This window comes from Protopterus annectens, chromosome 4.part1 (assembly GCF_019279795.1).
Source record: "Protopterus annectens isolate FY-2018-M chromosome 4.part1, PAN1.0, whole genome shotgun sequence".
NCBI lineage: Eukaryota > Metazoa > Chordata > Ceratodontiformes > Protopteridae > Protopterus > Protopterus annectens.
Window position 1 is genome coordinate 295,041,129 of NC_056734.1, and position 26,529 is coordinate 295,067,657.

Below are 26,529 nucleotides of genomic sequence, written 5' to 3' on the forward strand. Positions count from 1 at the left end.
TAAGCTAGATGACAAAGGTCATAAATCACAGGCATAGTAGGCATTTTTGAATCAACAGAAGTCACAGGAAATAGACCTAGTTGTTCAGATGAAACCCCACAAACTGATGCTAGGACATACAATATTTTATTCAGCTTTGTTTTACTAATGTCTATGGAGAGTAAGAGCTAAAGGAAGGGTACATTAGGCACTGTTGTCCTGCCTCACTATTGTTACATATTACAAGAGACCTTTTCACATTAACTTTCTTTTTCTTTTGGCTTTTCTCATTAGGGGTCACCACAGTAGGACAACAGTCAGCAGAACGATTGGCAGTAAAGTTTTACAGTGTTGAGTTGCTAGCTCAATGCTAACTTTCCACAGAAGACACACACACACACACACACACACACACACACACACACACACACACACACACACACACACATCCACACACACACACACACACACACACACACATACACTCACATATAGGGGCTATTGAGAGTGTGCAGTCCTCCTGCAGCATTTCTTTGGGATGAAAGCAGAGCACCTGGTGAAAACCCAATTGACTGCAAAGATGAAATTCAGACCCCCCCCACAGAAGGTACGCCAGCCAAGAATCGAACCAGAGAACCTCTTGCTCGGAGCCAGCAACACTAACTACTTCACCATAATGACCAGCCTTTACAATTGACAAAAAGTTACCCTCAAAACATTTGAATACATAACTATGATGTAGCTCCTTCAAAAATCACAAAATGTGCCTTTCATGTAATGGAATATAATTAAGACCTTAACTCTGGCTTCTATAGTTGAAATCTTGATGTCAGCATTTTTGAAAGAATGTCATGATGGACAGAATATTGGCCTCTCTTTGGCAACTGCATTTTTCAGATGCTTTTAGAGTCTAGTATTTCTGTAACATGTTGCATTTCTCTGTTTTACTTTTTCTATCGCTGTAGCTACATTCAGCTTGGACATCTTTCCCCACTAACCATAAAATACTGTTCAAACCTTTCTGTGTGCCTACTGTTTTCTTCTTTAATTTTACAATGATCACAAAGATTTGGATTTAATTTAAAAGTCATTTCAAATTTTGCAGCAGAAACTCTGACAGACATTTGCTAAACTAAATAAAACAGAAACATTACCACAATTAAAACAGAATTCAAGCGAGTAACAGTAAACAACATGTTTATTGAAAATGCATCTGGCAACCCATTAAATTACAGGATAAATGCTTGGGTCCATAGTCATATAGCATATAGTGAAGCACTAATTAGAGGCTATGTGAAGGATGCAGGAATTCAAAATATGTGTAATGCATTTGCTAACAGAATGGGACTTCCTACTGAACACGAGACCATTTTCAGGAACAGCCCTGCAGCACTGTCTGGTGAAGTAACATAGACAGAGTCACACTGAAGACAAATGAAGGCTGAGAGGAATCAAATTCTGCACTACAGGAAACAGCATGCACAAAGTGCCAGACCAACTGCTGCAGCTGAAACACAATGCATTTCACACCTGCTTGCCTGAAACACAAGATAAATTACAAATGTATTCCCGGTTAAAATGTTAACATTAAATTTTTAGATTTCTTGTTGTCCTAGTTTACTGCCAAAAAGAAAAAAAAAACATTGTCAACAGTCAAGACAACAAACTATCATACTCAAAGAACATGAATCATATGATGATTTTCCTGTTTATTACAATTGATTCTTTTCTTTGCACCATGACTATCTTGGGATGCAGGAACAAAGTATTTACACAAACACACATGTTTACACACACACACACACACACACACACACACACACACACACACACACACACACACACACACACACACACACACACACACACACACACACACACAATGTGATCATCAGTTACAGAATCACATATGATTGCATAGAAACAATGTTTGCTTCTGACTAAATGGTGATCAAATACATATCACTTTTCTATACAAGAAGATTATGGGATTCAGATTCATGGGAGCACAATGTTCAACACCGGAAGTATACCCCTCACTGGTGAGATCAGATCACAAACTAATCTCGCTGGAGGTCCTCATCCCACCCCCACCTGAAATAAAAAAGACCACAGTAAAGAACTTCTCGAAAGCCGACTTCACACTTCTAAAGACTAGTGTGGTCTCCTTTAAGGCCCCCGAGCCTGCGGAAAACAGTACTCAAGCCGCTGAATCACTTACAAATGCCTTCTACCAGCACCTGCAGGACTGCATGGATAAGGCAATCCCAAGCAAAACAAAGACTCTTTGTACCAAAGGCAAGCGTCCACTCTGGTGGACCCCAGCCATAAACAAACTCTACAACAAAAGGAGGAAGCTACTACAAGATAGAGCAAAATCCTTAAAAGGTAAGACACCCTTGATCACTATAAGTAAAAACTAAGAGCTCTCATAAAATCATCCAAAGCAAATTTTGAGAGAAAAATAGCTAAAGACTCAAAAGACAATCATAAGGCCTTCTTTAGCTATGTTAGAAACCTGGGAGTAAACTCCCAGATATGCTCAGAACTAGTTCAAAATGATGTGAAGATTACTGATCCTACAGACATTGCCAACATACTGGCTGACAGGTTCAGTGCAAACTTCTCCCCCTCCCCCAAAAGGAGACATATCTACCCCAAGCGATTTCAGCCCCCCAAACATCTCCAACGCCCAAGTGAGAACTGCTCTCCAAAGCAAAAACACAGCATCCATGGGACCTGATGGTGTCCCCGGCTGTGTGCTCCACGAACTCAACGAGGAATTAAACCCACAGCTAGGACAGCTGTTTAATCATAGTCTTACCTCTGGATACGCACTCCAGGAGTGGCGCACTGCAACTGTGGTCCCACTTCACAAAGGCGGTGCCTCCACCGACCCTGGAAATTACCGGCCCATTAGCTTGACAAGCCTTATCTGCAAAGCCATGGAGAGGATCATAATGGACCTCATAAATAAAGACATAGGGAATTTGCAGACTTTGGATCCATCCCAGTTTGGCTTTGTCAAAGGCAGATCATGCCTTCTAAACTTGGTTGACTTTTTCGAAACAGTCACCAAAGCCATTGATGAGGGAAAGGCAGTCCGTACAGCCTACCTCGATCTGGCGAAGGCCTTCGATACAATACCCCACTCGGGTATCATTGAAAAACTCATCAGCTTAAATGTTAACCCATACATCACAAGATGGGTTGCAAACTGGCTGAGTGACAGAACCCACAGGGTCAGAGTTGCTGGCGCCATGTCAGACTCAAAGCCTGTCACAAGTGGTGTACCACAGGGCTCAGTCCTGGGCCCACTCTTGTTTGGCATCTACTTTTCCGAAGTACAAGCAAACACAGGAGGCTTATGGCTGACAAAGTTTGCAGATGACTGCAAACTGGGCCATAGTAGAAAACACATCTGACACAGATATCCTTCAGAAGGGTCTCACAGAAACGGATAACTGGTGCCAGAGCCATGGCCTAAAGTTAAATGCCAAAAATGCATAGTCATACCCTTCGGGAAAAACAAGGTTACCCCTAGCTACCAAATAGGTGGCAATCCACTGAGCACAGAAGAAGTTATCAGGGACCTGGGGACCCAGGTTGATAGTAGTCTGTCATTCGACACCCATGTAGCTAAAGTAGTTAGGAAGACCTTCTACATTGCCCACCTTATCATGAAGGGATTCTCATCTAGATCAAGGGAGGTCATAGTCTCCCTATACTCATCACTCATCAGACCAATGATTGAGTACAATGCCCCATTCGGAATGTATCTGACCCGACACTTGCAGCAGCTGGACAGGCCACAAAAGTTCCTCACCAAAAGGATAAAGGGTCTCAAACATCTGTCCTATGCTGCCCGACTGAAAGAACTCCAGCTCTATTCAGTCGCCACCGCTTGCTCAGAGGTGACCTTTGCCTAACATACAAGGCCATGTCAAACCCAGATTTGATGGATATGCTTCACCTCAAAAAATCTAGATCCGTCAGAGCCACAAGGGTGGGAGACTTAAACCTCGACACGGCTATTAATAGGACGTGCTGGAGGGATAGATTCATCACCCAAAGACTCCCTATGCTGTGGAATAAAATCCCGGTATATGTGAGGCAGAGCACCTCGCTGGCCTTGTTCAAGAGAAATCTTGACCAATGGATGGGAGATCGCAGATATACCCCAGGGATTACCTCAGTGTTACTGCTCAACAGAGGCACAGCAAAATAATGGGTATAGTTCCCCATACTAAAGGGGTGGCGTAAGCCACAAAACTATGGGCTAGGCTTGTAAATGCCCTCGGGCAGATAGCCTAGTATGAACCTATGAACCTATGAACCTAAGAGTCTCAGTTTGGAGACTAAAATCTCCTTGTGTTCTGACTGAGAGTGCTTCTCAAACAATCTGGAAATATAGAGCTGATAAGTATATTTTTGGCACTTTAACTGTTCAGAGTTCTGCACTTTTATTTTTGCATGATTGAATTATTTCTATATTTGCTGGCAGACTTTTGTATTCTGATCTGTGCTGAAACTTTTTTTCTCCTATCCTCCCACACTATTGCTGTTGTGTTCTTAAAGTTGGCAAAACAAACCTAACAGCTTTTGTGTTATCTGATTGTCTCAAAGCTTGGCCTTTGTCTTGCTGGTATAAAAATATTACCTTTTTGTAAATCCCTGCATATCATTGCAAGAATCTCCTTGTGTTCTGACTGAGAGTGCTTCTCAAACAATCTGGAAATATAGAGCTGATAAGCATATTTTTTTGGCACTTTAACTGTTCAGAGTTCTGCACTGTCTTTATTTTTGCTTGACTGAATTATTTATATATTTGCTGGCAGAATTTTGTATTCTGATCTGTGCTGAAACTTTTTTCTCCCACTCTCCCGCCCTATTGGTGGTGTGTTCTTGAAGTTGGTGGGTTTTGCAGATGCCTGCCCCTACTGTAAATTTGGTCTGGGACACTCCTCCCAGTCCCATCTCTTTAGATCATTCTACATAATACAGAGATCATTTGGAAGGCCAAGCCCCTTAGTCCCTTAACCTTGAATTATCTTCTGTTCCTGCTCTCTCCCTTTTTACTTTATAAAAAAGGACACTTTATTCAGCTGCTTATATTTTTCTAATTTGTGTTTCTTCCTGCTACTCTGTTACTTCATCTTGTTTTGCTTTTTCCTGGTACTTGCTGCCTGTTCTCTAAAGTGTTCAACAGCATCTTTTTGTTGCATTTATTATTGCTTGTTTATAGCCTTTATAAATTAAGTGTTATTCTTATATGTTATTCTAAGCTCTTAGCTTTGGTTTAAGCACTTGATCTTTAGACCCACCCCTTAGCTCTCCCTGGCCTTTCTCCCTCAGATTCTGACAAATATGGATGGACAATTTCCTACAGTTTCCCCTGCCAGTATGATTGATATGGACATCCTGAGACAATGTAGCAACTGCCTCATATACACAGACAACCATCTACTACTACCACTTAGGAATACAATTTGTGAAAGATGCAATTACATTAGGAGCCTAGAGTCCAAGATCTCTCCCCCTCAAGCCAGTATATCTGGCTCCAAAAAGGTTGTCAACACAATCACTACACCTCAAACACCAGCCACACTTACACAATACACACCTACATATGTGGAGGTCCTCCACATAAACATACCCAAACAAAGGAGACCTGCAAGGCAAAAACACACGTGATCTCCACAGCCCTCCACAACACATACCATGCATAGTCAACACACCTGTGCTTCACAGCCACTAAGGCTTCACCATAAACCCAACATATTAGTCATAGGGGAACAGAGATGTGCCTCTCACCAGGATGGATAAGGATAAAGTCATGGTTAGTTGTCTGTCAGGTGCCAGATTCCACCATATCACATACGCACTCAAGCCGCTCAACAACAGGTACTGTTATGACTCTGTCATAGTCTATGTTGGTGTGAATGACTTGAGATATACCTCTCTAGACTATATGAAGAGAGACATGATTGAGATAGCTGATTATGTGTCCCAGGCAGGTATGTCCGTAGGCTTAAGCAGCATTATGCCGTCACCCAGAATGATGCCTCATTACAGACAGAAAATTATTGACTTTAACAATTGGCTTAGTTTCTGGTCTCATTCCAGGGGGATCCAGTACCTGACAGCCTGGGAAGATATGATCGACAGACCACAATGCTTTGCCAGAGATGGCCTGCATCTGTCTCACCTGGGCTTCGGGCTTTTGGAAAAGGCTCTTACTTCACCTATAGTGCCTTTTTATGAAAAGTGATGAGGTTAAAACTACCAACATAAAAATTTCAACAAAACACAAATTAAAGGTTATGCTGCTAAAGGCTAAGAGTCTAAACATGAAACTGCACTCATTGCAAGCATTCCTAACCCTGGAAAATGCTGACATCTGTGAAGTTACAGAAACCTGGTTCAACGCTGTGGAGACCACCCCAGCCTTGCCTGGTTACTCATCCTATCATACATTCATACCCCAGATTGTGGGCAGTAAAGTCAAAGGGGTGGAGTTTCAATATACATTAAAGACATACACACCTCCAGGCTGGTCAAACAGTATAACACACAGGAGACACTCCAGGTGCAGTTAACCATTGACAAGACCCCTATTCAAATCATAGCTAGCTACCAGCTGCCAAATCTGACTCAAGATGCCCAATCCGCCTATTTGGACCTGTTCGAATCTATCAAGATTCAACCCTTTACCCGGATCCTGGGTTACTTGAACTTCCCAAACAAAGATTGGAAGAACTACTCATGCCAGAACACAAATGCTCAGAGATTGCTTAATTTTGTCAAAGTAAATGCCTTGGAACAGCTAGTTGATATCCTCACAAGAGGTGATAATATATTGGACTTGGTATTAACCAACATGAGTAACCACTGCAGCGTCCCTATAGAATCATCCTCACTGGTAGGATCCGACCACAAAATGGTCACTTTCAAAGTCACCATCTCCCCCTCCCCCCTCTAGCTAGGATCAGACATAAAAACTTCACCAAAACTGATTACAGCTTCCTGAGGGATGGTATAAACTGTTTACAGCTCCCTCCTCCTCTGTAGGAACTGGCACCAATATCTAAAACTACAGCAAAGCACTATACGAGCATTTATATAGATGCATGGAATCAAGAATACCCAACAGGACTAAATCATCCTCTGCAAGGAAGAGTAAACCTGTCTGGTGGACATCTGCAATAAATAAACTCTACAACAAAAGGAAAAAATTGCTGTCCAAGACCAGAAAGGAGCAGGTACCCAATTGGAATCAATGTCTCCTTAGCCTGAACAAGCAAATAAGAGCACTAGTAAAATCTTTCAAAGAAAACTTCAAGTCCAAATTGGCCACATCTACTACAGACAATCATAAGGCCTTCTTCAAATATGTCGGCAACCTCAAAGGAAGCACCCAGATCTGTTCAGAACTGGTGGTTACGGACACCACATATACAAATGCCATAGATATAGCAAACTTGCTGGCTGACAGATTCAGTGAAAACTTTACCCCTCTGTCCACCTCATCAGTAAATCAGGACATCCCCAGTACCTGCCCCCTTCCCCTTATATCTAGGGAACAGGTCATCATCACTGCTCTCTCAAAGGCAAAAATACAGCCTCCATGGGACCCAATAACATCCCAGGCTGCATCCTACATGAACTCAGGCAGGAACTTGCAGCACCATTAGGCACTCTATTCAACCAAAGCCAGACTACTGGCTTCATCCCAGCTGAGTGGAGGACAGCCACTGTCATCCCATTACACAAAAGTGGAGCACCCACCAATCCAAGAAATTATAGATCCATCAGCCCAACTAGCCTGATCTGCAAGGCCATGGAATGGATTGCCATGGACATCATTAACAAGGACATTAGTAACCTCCAAATACTTGATCCCACACAGTTTGGCTTTGTAAAGTGAAGGTCATGTCTGCTAAATTTGGTTGATTTCTTTGAGACAGTCACCAAAGCCATGGACGATGGAAAGATGGTGCACACCGCCTACCTTGACCTGACCAAAGCCTTTGACACTATTCCTCACTCGGGAATAATAGATAAACTGTCTCAACTAGGCATCAATCCATATGTTACCAGATGGGTAGCAAACTGGCTCACTGATAGAACTCATGTAGTCAAAATAGGGAACGCCACCTAAAGCAGTAGCCCAGTAACAAGCATAGTACCCCAGAGTTTGGTCTTGTGGCCTCTGTTATTTGGGATATACTTTTCTGAGGTGCAGGCCAAAACCAGGGGGCTATGGCTGACCAAGTTTGCAGATGACTGCAAGCTGGCTGCTGTCATCAGTTCCCCTGCTGATGTGGACATCCTTCAAGAGGGGCGCACACAGACAATTGACTGGTACCCATTTATTTTTTAATCACAAGTTTTAGTTGTATTTAAGATGTGACAGTTTTAACTGTAATACAGTCATCAAGGTGTTAATTAATGTTCTGTCTCAGTGTTGCTTAGCTATCTGCCTCTCTTTGCTTACCCAATCAGAGTATTTTTTATATGTATATAAATGGCTGTCTTACATTTTAATGGTGTCTGATGAAGTTAACACTTGTTTAACGAAAGCACTCACATTTTATTTGTTTTCCTTGGGATTTTTATTATTAAATACACCTTTGGTTTATCATCACCTGAGTGATTTGTGCCTATGAAACTCTGCCTGCCAGCATTTTTATTTAGTATAGCAGTATCTAATAAAAAAAAAAAAAAATCAATGAAACCCACAAATATTCTGGGCTGCCATAAAAAAAAATCCTACAATCAGGACAAACTAGTACTCTGTCCCCAGTAATCACCAACACTAAAGGCGGCATAGCCTCACAATTTCATAGATACATCACTGAATCCACACTGGCCCTTACAAACAATAATTGCTCTTCCCCTACCCAGACTTACATAGTACCCATGCTTGATCCCAATAACTTATCTTTCCAACCTGTCCCAATAAGCACCATAATTAAATATCTCAAAAGGCTTAAACCTACTACACTTGCTGCCAACTATCTATCTGCCAAATATCTAAAAATCACTGTAGAAGCAAATTAAATATCAGAACAACTACTAACACTTCCACCTTTTAAAAACTTCTCTAATCATACCTATCTGAATCCTTGGACCTGTTCTTGCGCAAACCCTGGTTCGGAAATAGATGTCTTAAGGCAGCTAAAAGAACACAACCAGTTATTTTCGTATCTGAATAGCATACCCTACTAAGTACATGTATACTTAACTTGCTTGTTTTTTGCCTTCAGTCACAGCACTGCTATTCTTTTTATTCCTATCTAGACTATATGATTGTATTAGTGAAATGTATAACATATATTTTTCATTTGTGCTTGCATCTGAGATTGAATCAACATCTGTATCTGTATGTTGCATATGTATTGTACTGTTATTTATAAATGTGGAGCATTTCTCCCCGGGCCTCTGCTGAAAAAGGACATTTTGTCCAGTTGGACTTTCCCAGTAAACAAATGTATAATAAAATAAATAAATAAAATACGTTTTGCATTAACAAACATCTCCTGAACAGTTATGAAGTCTCAAACTCATGTTTGTCATAATTTAGTAGTTGATGTCTGTAACACATTACCAGAAAGAAAGACATTTTACAAGGAACAGACCAGAAATATGAGGGAAAAATCCATTTCGACTTCCCTCTGCCCTATCAGTGTATCAGCTCAATAATCAAAGACAAAAACTCAAAATCAGTAATAGATTTAAAATTTTTCTCATATATACATAAAAGATACTAGAATAGCAAGCTTTACATTATTAAGCATTTTCTGAAGGATGCAAAGTTTGAAATGTCCATGTCTGTCATTGTTTAGTGTCTGTAACCACAGCAACTTGCCAGAAAGCTATACATTTTACAAGCAACAGACGAAAATACTCATAGAATTCTGGATAAAGCCAAAAATAACGGTGGTAAAACTTTGATAAATTTTAATATTTGTTAAGCAGGTACACTGACAGGACAAAGTGTTCATTTTCAGGGCTGCACAGGAGTACTGTCTGATTAAATAACTAGATCAAAGTCACACACTCGACAAATGGAGGCAACATTCTTTTGAATACAGGAAGCAGTTCATTAACTGCTCAGAGCTGTCTGACACTATGGACTCTGAGATGTTGATTAGCAGCTCAAAGTCCATGGTGGCATACAGCTCAATTTCACTAAAAAGTAAAAAAAAATGCAAGTTTTACATCAACACTTCTTTGCTCAGCAACAAGAATTATGTAACTCTACTGTGTGGCATAACTGGCTGACTTTTTAAACCTCAGTGATTCATCAGAAAATGAAGAAACCAATAAAAGTATGTCAGTCAGTGCAGAAATGAACACTTTAAAACCTGCTTCCACTGGTTAAGATAGCAGGGTCTGATATTTTCTACTTGTAACTGTTTACTTTGGGACTGAACAAGGCACTTAGCCTGACAGTGCTCCTGAAGAGCTGGTTTCATTTACTTGGCCACAAATAGTTTAAGACAGGGCAATCTAAGGAAAAAAAAAACAATCTGACCATAAGTACATGCACACACACACACACACACACACATATATATATATATATATATATATATATATATATATATATATATAAATATATATATATATACACACAACTAGCAAAAGTGAAATGGTGACATTTCTTCAGCTTTGTTAAAAATAAAGCAGTATCAGAAGGACCACTGCATTGTTTCTCCAAGAACAGGTTTACCAACTTCTATGCTGTTTTATTCTGAGAACTCATTGCTCTGAAATCTACTGCCTGCTTCCATCTTGCTGTCTCGCATCCACGTTGCAATGATCCATCAGCTTTCCAAATGCCATGTATCTCCAGGAAGCCTCTTTAATTGGTGAGGCTGGAAGACATGGGTGGGACTTGTTTCTTTTAATTCATTTATTGATTTACTTATTTTTATCTTCAGCATGAAAATTTTACTTTATCTGTAGTTCTGACAAGTGTGGGTACCCTCCCCTTACATATTGGGCCCTAGTGTACCCAACTGGGCCACTCAGACTAAGCTGGACCTGGAGGAAACTAAATGTCCTGTGTGTCTGAAAGACATGATGAAAGAACAGATCAGTAAAGTCACATGACTTAGAAACCAGTGTCTGCTGCCCATGGAGAGGAAAGATTAGAGAGTCAGAGTTTTCTGAAGACTGTTAAAGATGCAATCAGAAATGGTAACACACTCCTGGTACTCAGTCTTCATTTTAAGGATAGGACAATAGCCCTAATTTCATCCTAAGTCCCATTTCAGGGTTGTAATGGCAAGGGGATGAGTGCATTCAAGTGGATATTGTAGGTTCTACTAGATAAAATGGGGTAAAATTAGTTGGTGTTGATAATGGGAGGCATGAATGCTTATATTGGTTCAGAAAGGACTGTCCTGGTCCACATGGATGAGGCGACAGGAATAAAGAAGAAGAGCTATTCTATACTTTATTCTTTCTGGCAAATGACCTGATAGTGGCCAACACATGCTTCACCAAGAGACATAGTTACAAGATCACATAAAAGAGTGCTCAACACACAACTCAGGTAGACTTACTTCTATTAAGGGGAGGGTAATCGGGTAAAACCAGAAACTGCAATGTCATCCGTAGTGAAACTGTCAACCCCAGCCTAAAACCACTGCTGCCCACAATCTGTTGCAAGCAGTGGTCAGAAAAAGTTCTAAGGTTAATGGAGGCTAGGGTAAGGTAAAAGGATAGGTGTTCAAGTAAACATTCAGGACTGTAGTACCTCAAGAATAATAAGACAAATTAGATGGAACTAGGAAAGAAAGACAGCATCTCAAAAACCATGTGGAAAGGCTATACAACAGATAAATGGTCAAGCAAGGTATGGCGATAAGGCACATGAGGAAAACTGGTTTTAGAATGCAGAAGTCCAATAAAAAAAAAGATGGAGATCAGGAAGAAGTAGGACATAGAAAGGATGGACTATGAAAAGAAGGAATACTGGTTGGCTAATAGGGAGGCTAGAAGACTAGTCACAATGGCAAAGGATAGAGCAGGAGGAAAAACTTTACTGACTTGGAAGTGGCTTAGTAGGAGCACTATCAGGTTGCATGGCAAGGACAGAAATATAAAGAAGATAGCCGTCCAACACCATTCATAAGGGGTGCCATCCGCAATCTGCTCACCGGTACAAAGGGCATCAAAGTTTGATGCAAGTAATACTTGCAGCAGTTTCTAAGTGAAGAATACTCCACAAAAGCTGTCCAGCTTAATGCATAGCCTACCGTGAAAGTAGAAGAAGAAGAACTCAGCTTAGAAGAAGTAAGAACAGCCCTAGGGAAAATGAAGTCAGGGAATGAGCAGGTACCAGTGAAGTCATGACTGATATGGTCAAGATATTGGGTGAGTTAGGGGAGAAAAAAAGGCTGCTAGGGAAAGTCATTGTGGTATGGAGAGAAAGGCAAATGCCAGATGACTGCAGAATAAGTATTCTAGTGCCAGTCTATCAGTATCTTATCAGTATGCTTACTGACAAAAAAAAAAAAAAAAACTTGTGACTTTAAGAATCCTGCTAACTACCTTAGACTAATGCACAGATGTGATACCTGACATAGCAGATGTTTCATATTATTTGACACAGTGCTTCTACATTATCAGTTTACATCTCTGTCAACTTTTGTTTTATCTCTTTTTCCTGGTAAAGTCACAGCATGAAGCTTTTCAATCAAACCCTTTCACACTTCATTAAGCCCTTCTGTAAAGACACTACTTAAAAAACTAATCTTACTAGTTTATCTTTCCTATATTTGTACACACAATCAATAAAAACGTATCCAAAAGGTTTCACATTCTAGACAAATCTGTCCTAATACATTTCACTCTGTAGCTTAACTATTTCAAAATAGTGTATGTAGACTTGAACATTATTAAACAAATGCAATACCTTAAATGTGCATTTAGCTGTATAATGTGCACCCTTTTTAAATGTGGCAGGTGTTGATTATCACCTGGTGGAGCTGTGGTGTTGACTGTCTAGCCATAGACCCTGTGTCTGAAATATAACTGCTTCACAATAAGTAGGATTATTAAACACTGCTCTATAATCAAGCTTAAAAGTAAAACTCAAGCTTTTATGACAAAAACAATCTTTGTTGATGTTTACAGTATGTACTGAACCATAGTATACAGTGAAGCAGTAACTACAGGCATTTCTGCTGTATTATGTGCTTTTGTTTTTAATATTTGCCAGTCTTGCTACAAAATTTTATTTTAAATTTTGCACATCTTTGTCTGCAACATCATACAACATACAGACTTGGCTAACTTCTTTGCAATATCTCTCTCCTTGCTAATTGTAAATAATCTGTTTTAAACTGATGCAAATGCATTTTTTTCTTTTCTAAAAATGTTGGTCGTTATATACAACTGCTAAAAGAAAAGCTAAATATTTTTCTCAAATGTGTACACATTTGCTGTACCTAAATACATCACATTATTTGGATAAACCTTGTTGGACTCATCCTTACTCCCAACTCACCACACTGAAGGATTTAGAAAACAAGGAATGCATCATTCACTTTTAAATCCTATCTTTTATTTTCACACATAGCCTTTATTTCGCATAGTTCAGTTTTCTCAGTCATGCTTTTATACTGCATTTTTAAAATCCCATTTGGTCTATCTAAAATCCCTTGTTTTACCATGGTTCAATTCAGCTCCCCTTAACATTGTGCCTCCAATAAGAAAATGTTTGATTTCCCACACAGTTCTGTTTCAAGGAGTCATAGAAGTAACATAATTCCTGGTCCTGTGCACTCTGCTTTAGCTCAGTCGCACAAGTTTTATATTAACGCCTGCTTCCCATGTTTCTTAATCAAAAGAAGTGTCTTACATAAGATAGGTTATTTTTTTGTCTAGCAGTAAGCCTGAAATGTGGCTAGCATGACAGAAATCTTGTCTTGCTCCCTTACTTAAGGTTAAAAGTGTTAAATATCTTTCCTTCTTCACCTAGAAACTGGAACAATATTGGTTCATGGATTTGTATGCCTTTTTGGAAAATCAAACTAGATGGAGATATACCACAATGCCTAAAATTGATTAAGCACAAGCAATGATAGCTCTCCATTTGAGCAGAAACACTCGAGTACTTTAAATATGTACACATAAAAAGTCAAGTTTTGCATAACTAGCACACAAACAAAGCAACCTAGTAAACAAACAGCATTGGCTTCCAGCAGTACTATGAAAAGTTCCTTTCTGCTCAAGGCATACCTCTCAACCTCGTAGACCAAGAAATCTGGACAAAGCCATAAATAATGCAGATACAAAGTCCCAAATAGGGACAATTTTTAAATATTGCTCTTACAAATTTAGAAAGTTTATAGAATAACATGTTTTGCATTAGCATGAATTTTCAGAAGGATATGCAGTCTGAAACTCAAACATGTGTCATTATTTTCTGACGTCAATCCTCAACGATTTGCCAATAATTTGCTAGAAAAACCACAATTTTATAAGGAACGGACCAAAAATATAAAGCAATAATCCTGACAGTCTATGAAAATTTGGACAGTTGAGTGGCATGGTTCAAGCTAATAAATCTGCATTATTGCCCACCACAAATGAAATATCTCCTACCAAAAGATACAGCCTACTGTTTAACAAACAATGATACCACAAATGTGGCTATAATTAGGACATCTAGGAAAATTAGCACTACTTCATGGAATGAAGTTCCAAAAAATTTAATAAGTAAAGGAAGGCAAAAATATTCGAAAATAAACTAAAATAGTATATTTTCAATAAGGAATACATGTACTCATGCTACAGGGATAATAGTTATAATGCACCGTAAGATGTTGCAAACAGTTTGGTAAATGTAGGTTGACATATAACAACTCTATACATATGTAAATAAGAACAATACTACAAAGTAATGCATATGTGTGTGTGTGTGTGTGTGTGTGTGTGTGTGTGTGTGTGTGTGTGTGTGTGTGTGTGTGTGTGTGTGTGTGTGTGTGTGTGCGTCTTTGTGTGTGTGTGTGTGTGTGTGTGTGTGTGTGTGTGTGTGTGTGTGTGTGTGTGTGTGTGTGTGCGTGTGTGTGTGTCTGTGTGTGTGTTGTGTAGTTATCAGTGTCAGAATTTAGTAGTTGATACTTATATTTAAATCTAACAACATTTCGGTTATCACCATAAGTTACTTTTACAATTAGAATGTCTGCTGTCTATTAATTGTAGTTCGGGATATATTTGAACTGCACCATGATCGCAATAATAAAAGGTGGTGTGCAAAATCCTCTCAACATCTGTGCATGATGTGCAAATTTCATAGCTGTACTCCTGAATGGGGAACTGTGCAGCAAACAGTGCTATGCGGCAGAGATGGGAATAGCAACTTAGTCAGAACATTACTTACTAATTACTAGGTGCTTACAAAATAAACAATAGTGCACTCCTGTTGTGTCAAAAAGTGATTCATAAAAAAACATCATTTATTCATTTTCATATGATAGTGGAGCTAGTTTAGAACTATATTGTGATGCTATGATAGTGGAGCTAGTTTAGTACTATATTGTAGTACTATGATAGTGGAGCTAGTTTAGTACTATATTGTGGTGATATGATAGTTCATAGGTTCATAGATTAGTACTAGGCTAACTGCCCTTGTGAGCCATTTTAAGCCTAGCCAATTATCCCTTGTGAGACTCAAACCCTGCAGCTTGTGCTTGTAAGGCAAACACCTTAACCATTAGGCCACCCTCCCTAGTGGAGCTAGTTTAGTACTATATTGCAGTACTATAATAGTGGAGCTAGTTTAGTACTATATTGTGATGATACTATAGTGGAGCTCCTTTACTACTATATTGTGGTGCTATGATAGTGGAGCTAGTTTAGTATTATATTGTGGTGCTACAATATTGAACCTAGTTTAGTACTATATTGTGGTGCTATGATAGTGGACCTAGTTTAGTACTATACTGTGGTGCTACGATAGTGGACCTAGTTTAGTACTATATTGTGGTGCTACGATAGTGGACCTAGTTTAGTACTATATTGTGGTGCTATGAAAGTGGAGCTAGTTTAGTACTACATTGTAGTACTATGATAGTGGAGCTAGTTTAGTACTATATTGTGGTGCTATGTTAGTGGAGCTAGTTTATTAATATACTGTAGTACTATGATAGTGGAGTAAGTTTAGTACTATATTGTGGTGCTACGACAGTGGAGCTAGTTTAGTACTATATTGTGGTGCAACGATAGTGGAGCTAGTTTAGTACTATATTGTGGTGCTATGATAGTGGAGTTAGTTTAGTACTATATTGTAGTACTATGATAGTGGAACTAGTTTAGTACTATATTGTGGTGCTATGATAGTGGCGCTAGTTTACTAATATATTGTAGTACTATGAAAGTGGAGCTAGTTTAGTACTATATTGTGGTGCTACAATAGTGGACCTAGTCTAGTACTATATTGTGGTGCTATGATAGTGGAGCTAGTTCAGTACTATATTGTAGTACTATGATAGTGGAGTTAGTTTAGTACTATATTGTGGTGCTATGATAGTGGAGTTAGTTTAGTACAATATTGTGATGCTACGATAGTGGATCTAGTTTATTACTATATTGCGGTGCTATGATAGTGGAGCTAGTTTAGTACTATATTGTAGTACTATGATAGTGGAGTTAGTTTAGTACTATATTGTGGTGCTACGATAGTGGAGGTAGGTTAGTACTATATTGTGGTGCTACGATAGTGGAGCTAGTTTAGTACTATATTGTGGTGCTACGATAGTGGAGATAGGTTTAGTACTATATTGTAGTACAATGATAGTGGAACTAGTTTAGTACTATATTGTGGTGCTATGATAGTGGAGCTAGTTTACTACTATATTGTAATAGTATGATAGTGGAGCTAGTTTAGTACTATATTGTTGTGCTATGACAGTGGAGCTAGTTTAGTACTATATTGTGGTGCTACAATAGTGGACCTTGTTTAGCACTATATTGTAGTACTATGATAGTGGAACTAGTTTAGTACTATATTGTGGTGCTATGATAGTGGAGCTAGTTTACTACTATATTGTAGTACTATGATAGTGGAGCTAGTTTAGTACTATATTGTGGTGCTACAATAGTGGACCTAGTCTAGTACTATATTGTGGTGCTATGATAGTGGAACTAGTTTAGTACTATATTGTAGTACTATGATAGTGGAGTTAGTTTAGTACTATATTGTGGTGCTATGATAGTGGAGTTAGTTTAGTACTATATTGTAGTACTATGATAGTGGAACTAGTTTAGTACTATATTGTGGTGCTATGATAGTGGCGCTAGTTTACTAATATATTGTAGTACTATGATAGTGGAGCTAGTTTAGTACTATATTGTGGTGCTACAATAGTGGACCTAGTCTAGTACTATATTGTGGTGCTATGATAGTGGAGCTAGTTTAGTACTATATTGTAGTACTATGATAGTGGAGTTAGTTTAGTACTATATTGTGGTGCTATGATAGTGGAGTTAGTTTAGTACAATATTGTGATGCTATGATAGTGGAGCTAGTTTATTACTATATTGCGGTGCTATGATAGTGGAGCTAGTTTAGTACTATATTGTAGTACTATGATAGTGGAGTTAGTTTAGTACTATATTGTGGTGCTACGATAGTGGAGGTAGGTTAGTACTCTATTGTGGTGCTACGATAGTGGAGCTAGTTTAGTACTATATTGTGGTGCTACGATAGTGGAGCTAGGTTTAGTACTATATTGTAGTACTATGATAGTGGAACTAGTTTAGTACTATATTGTGGTGCTATGACAGTGGAGCTAGTTTACTACTATATTGTAATAGTATGATAGTGGAGCTAGTTTAGTACTATATTGTTGTGCTATGACAGTGGAGCTAGTTTAGTACTATATTGTGGTGCTACAATAGTGGACCTTGTTTAGCACTATATTGTAGTACTATGATAGTGGAACTAGTTTAGTACTATATTGTGGTGCTATGATAGTTGAGCTAGTTTACTACTATATTGTAGTACTATGATAGAGGAGCTAGTTTAGTACTATATTGTTGTGCTATGACAGTGGAGCTAGTTTAGTACTATATTGTGGTGCTACAATAGTGGATCTTGTTTAGCACTATATTGTAGTATTATGATAATGGAGCTAGTTTAGTACTATATTATGGTGCTACGATAGTGGACCTAGTTTAGTACTATATTGTGGTGCTACGATAGTGGACCTAGTTTAGTACTATTTTGCGGTGCTATGATAATGGAGCTAGTTTAGTACTATATTGTAGTACTATGATAGTGGAACTAGTTTAGTACTATACTGTAGTACTATGATAGTGGAGTTAGTTTACTACTATATTGTGGTGCTCTGATGGTGGAGCTAGTTTAGTACTATATTGTAGTACTATGATAGTGGAGCTAGTTTAGTACTATATTGTGATGCTACTATAGTGGAGGTAGTTTAGTACTATATTGTGGTGCTACGATAGTGGACCTAGTTTAGTACTATATTGTGGTGCTACGATAGTGGACCTAGTTTAGTACTATATTTTGGTGCTACGATAGTGGACCTAGTTTATTACTATATTGTGGTGCTACGATGGAGGAGCTAGTTTAGTACTATATTGTGCTGCTACGATAGTTGACCTAGTTTAGTACTATATTGTGGTGCTACGATAGTGGACCTAGTTTAGTACTAGATTGTAGTACTATGATAGTGGAGCTAGTTTAGTACTATATTGTGGTGCTATGATAGTGGAGCTAGTTTATTAATATACTGTAGTACTATGATAGTGGAGCTAGTTTTGTACTATATTGTAGTACTATCATAGTGGTGTTAGTTTAGTACTATATTGTGGTGCTGCGATAGTGGAGCTAGTTTAGTACTATATTGTGGTCCTATGATAGTGGAGCTAGTTTAGTACTATATTGTAGTAGTATGATAGTGGAGCTAGTTTAGTACTATATTGTGGTGCTATGTTAGTGGAGCTAGTTTATTAATATACTGTAGTACTATGATAGTGGAGTTAGTTTAGTACTATATTGAAGTGCTACGGTAGTGAAGCTAGTTTAGTACTATATTGTGGTGCTATGATAGTGGAGCTAGTTTAGTACTATATTGTGGTGCTATGATAGTGGAGCTAGTTTAGTATTATATTGTAGTACTATGATAGTGGAACTAGTTTAGTACTATATTGTGTTGCTATGATAGTGGAGCTAGTTTACTATTATATTATAGTACTATGATAGTTGAGCTAGTTTAGTACTATATTGTGTTGCTACGATAGTACTATATTGTGGTGCATGATAGTGGAGCTAGTTTAGTACTATATTGTAGTACTATGATAGTGGAGTTAGTTTAGTACTATATTGTGGTGCTACGATAGTGGAGTTTGTTTAGTACTATATTGTGGTGCTACGATAGTGGATCTAGTTTAGTACTATATTGTGGTGCTATGATAGTGGAGCTATTTTAGTACTATATTGTACTATGATAGTGGAACTAGTTTAGTACTATATTGTGGTGCTATGGTAGTGGAGCTAGTTTACTACTTTATTGTAGTACTATGATAGTGGAGCTAGTTTAGTACTATATTGTGGTGCTATGATAGTGGAGCTAGTTTAGTACTATATTGTAGTACTATGATATTGGAGCTAGTTTTGTACTATATTGTGGTGCTATGATAGTGGACCTAGTTTAGTACTATATTGCGGTGCTACGATAGTGGACCTTGTTTAGCACTATATTGCAGTACTATGACAGTGGAGCTAGTTTAGTACTATATTATGGTGCTACGATAGTGGACCTAGTATAGTACTATATTGTGGTGCCACAATAGTGGACCTAGTTTAGTACTATATTGTGGTGCTATGATAGTGGAGCTAGTTTAGTACTATATTGTAGTACTATGATAGTGGAACTAGTTTAGTACTATACTGTACTACTATGATAGTTGAGTTAGTTTAGTACTATATTGTGGTGCTATGATGGTGGAGCTAGTTTAGTACTATATTGTAGTACTATGATAGTGGAGCTAGTTTAGTACTATATTGTGATTCTTCTATAGTGGAGGTAGTTTAGTACTATATTGTGGTGCTACGATAGTGGAGCTAGTTTAGTATTATATTGTGGTGCTACGATAGTGGACCTAGTTTAGTGCTATATTGTGGTGCTATGATAGTGGACCTAGTTTATTACTATATTGTGGTGCTATGATAGTGGAGCTAGTTTAGTACTATATTGTGCTGCTACGATAGTGGACCTAGTTTAGTACTATATTGTGGTGCTACGATAGTGGAGCTAGTTTAGTACTATATTGTAGTACTATGATAGTGGAGCTAGCTAAGTACTATATTGTGGTGCTATGATAGTGGAGCTAGTTTATTAATGTACTGTAATACTATGATAGTGGAGCTAGTTTAGTACTATATTGTAGTACTATGATAGTGGTGTTAGTTTAGTACTATATTGTGGTGCTGCAATAGTGGAGCTAGTTTAGTACTATATTGTGGTCCTATGATAGTGGAGCTAGTTTTAGTACTATATTGTGGTGCTATCATAGTAGAGCTAGTTTAGTACTATATTGTAGTACTATGATAGTGGAGTTAGTTTAGTACTATATTGCGGTGCTACAATAGTGCACATAGTTTAGTACTATACTGTGGTGCTTCAATAGTGGACCTAGTTTAGTACTATATTGTGGTGCTACGATATTGGAGATAGTTTAGTACCATATTGTGGTGCTACGATAGTGGACCTAGTTTAGTACTATATTGTGGTGCTATGATAGTGGACCTAGTCCAGTACTATATTGTGGTGCTATGATAGTGGAGTTAGTTTAGGACTATATTGTGATGCTACGATAGTGGAGCTAGTTTAGTATCATAGTGTGTTAATGAGGAGAATTTGTGCTATGAGAACTCCAAATGGGGAAGCAGCTCAGCATGTTTTTTTGTGGCGGTGGCAAAAGGTCTGCTTGTGGTGGAAGCGTTTCCTGCATTGAAGAGAATTCTCTTACTAGTAGTTTTTTGTTTTTACATGTAAAGATACAAATGTTTTTTTTCTTTTAACACACATCTTATATGCTGCTCAGTATCCTACTGTGCAACACTGACTTCCTCAAACTCGATATGTCAACACAAAGAAAAAAGTGTGCAGAAACCAAAAAATGCAAAAAACCTCATGGTGCAAAATGTTAAAGAATAGTGCCCCAGATATTGACAAGTATTACTTTCTGCCCTTATCATTTGTTGCATAAATCACTGTTACAGAAGCAATATTTTCAACATTTTTTTCACTTTGAACTTTATGTGTCCTTATTTTCTTATGCAGTAAAACCATAAATGCTCTTCTTTGTGACATGTATGGGTCCCCTTCAGAAGGTCGAACTTTTAAAAGCTCGATTTTCTTATGGCCAAGACCATATGATCGAACTTTTAAAAGTTTGAATGGTCTGAATGGAGAGCATGGAATGGGAAGATTTCCCTTTACCGCAATGTAGTGCAATCTCAGAGTTAATATATTTAAATAGAGGGGGGTGGGGGTGGTTCAGGGTGGATTGCCCCCCTGCTAGCAATGTTTAGTTTTTTTTTTTTGTTTATTTTTTTCCCACATTTTCAATCTTTCAAATGCTTGATCATATGGTCTCAGCCATATGAAAGTCGAACATTTGGGTGTCCGATTATGTAAAGTAGCCCCATATATATATATATATATATATATATATATATATATATATATATATATATATATATATATATATATATATATATATATATATTTGAGTGTGTGTGTGTGTGTGTTTACAGTATGTTTTATTTCACCATACTGATTTTACTACTTCACTTTAGGACAGTACTTTCTCTGTCGTAGCCTTCTTTCCTTCCATCACTATTAGATTGTCATTATCCAGACCGCTTTCTTTCATCAATCATACTCAGCACATTCTTATAAGAATAAGATGTCTTCACTTCTGTGCTGTCATATACATTTTCCATCTCCTGTTTTTGGAGGTGTACATTCATTTTTTTTACTCCACTGAAGAGAAGGGTAAATTTCCTTGATTTTCTGGTCAAATCTTTCCCAATTAGTATGAGCATCACTTCAGTTCTCCACATAAAATAGTCCATATTCTATTCGGGCTAAGCACTCAACAAAATTAAATAAATAATTGCATACATACACAGTATAAAACAGCACATAAAACACATCATAGCATGATATTTAAGTACCTTGCTCTCTGCTTTCTGTTGAGAGAATGGATATGAAATAAGGCAAACCATGCAGACAACAATTTTTCTTAAATTAGTATGGTGTAACAAGATACTATAACTGGGATCACCCCATCTTAGAGATATTAGATACCTTGTAGAGAATACATTTTGAGGCTGGCACTGAGGAAGTAGAGCACATATATCACTGGTCACAGGTGTGTGTAACCCTCTGTAAAACATTGTTCTAAAGTGTTGTTAATTTTGTTTAAACTGGTGTTTCACTGCACTGGGTTATGATAGTCTACAGTAGATGGGCTTTGGCAGCCTGGCATTACTGAATAAAAGTAACCCTAAGTCTATTACTTCTTTTACTATCTGAACTTCATTCTTCCAAAGACAAAGGCTTTGGTCAATGCTTGGAGATCTGTAAAATAAATATCATCTCCTACATTTGATCAATTTACTCAGCTTCATATATTTCCTGTTTCAGTTGGCCAGCATGGACCACGGTTTAATCTGTTTTTCAAGACAGTAAAGTTTAAAGCAGTTTTGGAAATGGTCATTTGGCTTACAGAAAAACTTATGCTGGGTATTCATTACTACTTATGTCAGTTGCAGATTTCAAATAATAAAACGTGTTGCACTGTTGGTGGCCCAACAGGTAACAAATCCATCGTTGGTGCTAGAAGACCAGAAAGCCAAGAGTTTTATTCCTGTTCCAGGTGATTGTATTGTTGACACTGCAATGCATTATTACAGGGGTGTTTTAGTCCTGAGTATGATGTTCTTTGGATGAGATATTAAACCAGTGTCCTAGCTGTTTGAGTTGATAATAGCTCAAGTGAATGCAAATGATCCAATGACACCCACTGAAAAGAGTAGGGAAGTTCTCTGATGCCTTGGCCAAATTTCCCCTAGTAGTATAAATACCACCTTGGGTCTCCTGAAAAAAAAGTGGCCACTAGTCTAGTCGAAGTAATCCATTTATAAAAGGAAAATAAAAAAAAAAACATTATACTGATCATCTTAGATCACCAGTTTGGTTAAAACATGTTGCACTCTTCCATATTTCTGATAGGTTTTCAGCCTGTGTACTTAGAAGACTTTTACCTTCCAATGTGTATATGTTAGTAGCATTTTTATCAATCATTAAATCTGTAGAGTGAAAGCTTATGGCCCTTCTAATGGGTTGCTTATTATTTGTTTAAGTTGATGACATTTTCTAGCATCTGCTGAACACAATATAACCTTGCTGATTGTATTTGTAGACTTGAGTTTCTGCTTACATTTTACAACATGAAAACTAAACTCTGCACCAGTTACACTGTTCATTACAGTAATAGAGATTCTTGGTCTACATATCATATTCATGTTCACTCCTCACTACAGACTTGTATGTTTCCTTCCATTCTAAAGGGTCAAGCCCTTCTTCGATTATTTATTTATCATCTTTGCACTACTTAATGTCCTACCACTGTAGGTGCATGCAGAAGGAATTTTCTGGAACTAATTCCTCATCACCCTGTCCTCTGTCATGGAATAACCTACATTGTCCTGTTTTGTGGCCACTTGTTTTCTGCAGAAAAACTACCACTTTGAGATTTCATTAGAGGAAAAGGTCTTGAGGATCTTTGCTGTATCAGAATTGAGCGTCTGTTGACTGCTGGCAAAACTGCCTTTATGCCAACGGATGAGATGTGATCTTCTAAAACTAAGTGCAGCCAAGACTGAAGCTAAGACCATTTATGTTACAATGTGTCCTCCTAATGCTTCTAATGATCAGAATAACAACTTTTTGATTTTATAATATTAATCTCAATGAACTTATAGAAATGGCTTGTGATCCACATTTTTTTAAATCAGTTGCCACCTGCTCCTGTCCTTGTTCACTGAATCAGCTGTACTCAGTTTAGCCTCCCCAGACTCAAACTGAAACATACCAGGGGCAAGTGAGGAGCTTCAGTAGACTGGACCAGCTTATACTGTTGCCAGGGAGTGAGGACTAATCCTTACCAACCTGCTCTGCAGCAGTTTTGTAGCCTTCACAATGGAAGCCTTACGGAGGTGCATGTGAATTCCATACATGAGCATCATTCTGATGAAGAGGTATACAACTATCAGCCTTCCTGCTAGTCAGAGTGACCACCTGTCAGGTCCCTCTATTGCCAGTGATGCTAGCTGAACATGGTTATCTGTAGCTCAGTAAATGTGTTAGCTCTCTGTGTTATGGGGTGGGGGTCCATTGTATGAGATAATTTTGTAATTTTTGATGACTTGTCAGCATTACAAGACCAGGTGATACCTCTGACTATATCTTTGTGTTATCATCTGAGGAATATCACACAGATCACTCACTTGCTTCTATTACACTACCCAAGTCAGTAGCATGTGGTGGTCCTGTCTCAACTCAAGTCCTGCAGTGTTTTACACCTACAACTTCCTAACTATGAACCTGATCTAATACAGTACATACACAGTTCTACAAAACATGAGTTGGCCCAAACAACTCCGTTAGCATATTATGCCAGCACTTTATAAACTGCACTGACTGTCCATTAAAGCATATACATATTTTAAGTTTGTGGTCATATTATTCTCATCTCCAAGTGGACTGGATCCCTAGTACCATCTACAAGAGTAGCTACTGCCCTACAAACCTGCACAGACATTTGGGTCAGCACCTTTAGGCTGTAGGTGGTTTCTATGCTACATTTACAAAACACGGGATACAGACCTTTTTGCTTCTTTGTTTCATACCTGTAGGCTCTATTCCCTCTGTAGCTTTAATGACTTTGTTTTTTGTTTTTTGTTTTGTTTTTTATTTTTATTTATTTATTTTTTTTGGTAGGGCTTTACATGATTACTTAAAGGCCTATCTTTTTACGGAAGCTTAAAAGTGTTTCTGTGGGTTGCCTACCTTTTAGAAATCTTTTATTTCTTGCTCATAATTTTATGTTTGATTTTATATTTATATATTATTACCTTATTTATGCTTTTCTTATTCTGTATCGTAGTTAGTTATTAGGTTCTTTTTGATTAACTAACTGAATGGTAGATTACTTTTGGTTGCTTTACTTTGTTATCCACTTGCAGGTTATTTATCATCTTTCTCATGTATACTGTTATGGCAATACTATTTTCTCTGGTTTTGGACTCCATCCTTCTTTGCTTACCTTAATTCCAGTGTAGTGTAAGTGACACACTTCACTGAAATAAATCCTTTACTCCACAAACGTCAGATCAGAAAATGCTGCTATATCAACTTACTCAAGAAACAAGTTATGTTTACAACAATTCAACAGCTGTTTCCTTCAGAATGAATACAAATTCATAACAGCTGAGTGCCATATCTGATGATGATTTGCAAAATATTGCACGCTGGTGTAAATGGCAGCATATGCACCTGAATACATAGCTTCTGCATGCCGTATGTGATATCAGTTTGGAAAACCTAGCATGTTGGTATAAATGGTTACATATGCAAATGAATACATAGCTGCTAAATGCCATATGTGATGCCCGATTAGAAAACATAGTGTGTTGGTATAAAAGGCTACATAAACAACTCTACTAAAGTTCAAAGATTTTATAAAATAATACAAAATGAACAAAAAGGCACTGTAAATGGATGCAGAACATTTTTCTGTTACTTGAAATACAATGAAGTCATGTATGAAATCAGAAATGATCATCTGTACCACTTCAACTCTTCCTGAGGTAAATTATACCATTACAAATAAAGTGCTGCCAGTAAAACATGTAAGCATTTTACATTGCTTATCAATAATTCAAAGTGCAGTGATAAAGCAGAATAAAACAAAGGCACAAAATTAAATCTGTGAACAGAACATTGATCAGAAGCAATCATTTTGTAACTAGAGAGTATCACATATTTTGTCTAAATTCACACAGATGCATTGAACTTCTGCAAAATGCCCGTACAGCTAGGCAGCAGTGTATGCCGAAGTGGACATTTATTTCATATACAGAGTGAAAAATGCAGCATTTGTAATGCAAATAGCTGTGGTCAAAGATCTATATGAGTGCAGTACAACAACTATGCAAGTAGGCATATTCATTTAGTGAAATACAAATAAAGAAGTGCAAGATGGAAACCACAGAAAATCCATGCACCTCTTTGTACAAATCTTGCGACAAGTGAAATGCAAATTTATAGACTGATGCATCTTGAAATAAAATAGAACATACACGGGCAATGATGCACTTGTTAGCACACCTCTTGGAGGAAAGGCACACCGATGCATAAAGCTATGTATCTGTACAGTATTTGTAACTGCAGTACTATGGTGCCCACATATTTATTTATTTATTAA